This window comes from Vicia villosa, unplaced genomic scaffold (genome assembly GCF_029867415.1).
Source record: "Vicia villosa cultivar HV-30 ecotype Madison, WI unplaced genomic scaffold, Vvil1.0 ctg.003839F_1_1, whole genome shotgun sequence".
Classification (NCBI taxonomy): Eukaryota; Viridiplantae; Streptophyta; class Magnoliopsida; order Fabales; family Fabaceae; genus Vicia; species Vicia villosa.
The window spans coordinates 185,611-187,467 of record NW_026706315.1 but is presented as its reverse complement, the minus strand read 5'-3'; positions in this window follow the sequence as shown (position 1 = coordinate 187,467).

The window sequence follows — 1,857 nt, the reverse complement described above, 5'->3', positions numbered from 1 at the left end:
TTTTTTTGTTTGAATTGTGAGCGTGTTTTTGGATTTGTTTCTGATTGATTTGTTGCTATCTTTTAGCAACATAATTAATTAGATTTGTTTGATGATTTATTAAGATCAAATTTAAAATATTTGGAAATTTAAATTTGAATTCAAATCAAATCTTGTTGTGAAGTTTTTTAGAAAAACAAATCTTAACCAAATCTCCACTATATCGTTGTCTCACACATCATGTCTAACATTTGTACCAAGAATAATATTTCAATTGGCTATAGAGCATGCACCATGTTTTGTTAGGGCGAGCTCTATGGAAGATAAATTTTGTTCACATGGACTACACTAAAGATGGAGGATTAGTCAATAGACCACCCGTGTTAGATGGTGTAGCAGTGAAAAATTGAGACCGAAGCCATTGGATTGACTCAACTCGTATTTTAGTGAAAGTCACTGTTAGAACAAGATTTGACTCTGCAATATGTCTCTGAGTTTTGATGATAACAATTAGTATGTTAGTATGAATAATTTTGTTATACTAACGTTTATTCTGTTGAGTAATTAACAAATAAGTTCTGATCTTCTCCTGGCACACTCTAAATACCATTACTGAGGGATTTACCGGGGGCGGGGAAACAAGATCGACCTGGAAGTGCAATGAACAGACAGTCCTCCATGTATCCCAATATGAAACCATAAAAGCAAGGGAAAAAAGTTCAACCGTGGTCTCCAAGCGAGACTCCAATAGAGTGCTAGCTCATGAGAATGATCTAATGGTTATCAAGGTGTACATCAAAGGCTGAAGTGTCAAAAGGGAGTTGATCGACCTTGTGAGTTCTGCAAATATCTTATGCAGGGACACTTTCAAGGGCATGGGTATGGACACCTAAAAGATGCTACCTTTCAAAGGAACACTCGTCGGTTTTGCAGGTGAACAAGTACAGGTACTCGGTCATATGTCGGTAATGACTGTGTTCGAAAGTGGACACAATGCCCAGTCAGTGAAAGTCAGGTATCTCATTATGAACGCGACCTCTCTGTATACCATAATCATTGGGAGACAAACTTTCAGCATCCTCGAAGCCGCCTTGTCCATGCTGTACCTACAGTGAAGTACCTGATAAGTAGTGGTGAAACCGGTGTGGTCAAGGAAGATCAAGGGCTAGCCTACAAATGTTACAAAGATAGCCTAAAACTAAAGAAAAGGTCTAGAGAAGATCTTCCCAAGGAAGTCAACATGATGAATGTCAATCTGATTGACCTCGATCTAAGGGAGGATCCGTAACCTGACAGCCTTACGCCTATAGGGGACGATAAAAAGGTGCAAATCGGCACTGAGCATTTCCAGACCACACAAATAGGTTCCAATCTCACACCCGATGAAGAATTGGGAATCAAACAAATGTTAAGACAGAATGTGGACCTATTCGCATGGAAACCTTCTGTATGCCAAGAATCGTTTTGGATGTCATGTGTCATCTGCTAGCCATCGATCTGGCCCATAAAATAGTAGCACAGAGGAAGGGAAAGAAGGGGCGAGAAGGAGCAAGCTATTTTTGAGGATGTGGGGAAGTTGCTCAGTGCCTGGTTCATTCAAGAGATAAAATATCCCACTTGGCTGTCCAACATAGTAATGGTCAAGAAGAAGACAAGGAAGTGGCGAATGTGAGTGGATTTCACATATCTCAACAAGGCCTGTCATAAGGATCCTTACCCTCTGCCACACATTGACAGGTTAATTGACAGTTCGTCTGGCTTCTGACTACTCAGCTTCATGGATGCCTACTCCAGATACAACCAAATCTGGACGAGTCCCTCGGACGCCCCTAAAACAACTTTCATGACAAGTCGGAGCAATTATTACTATGAGGTAAT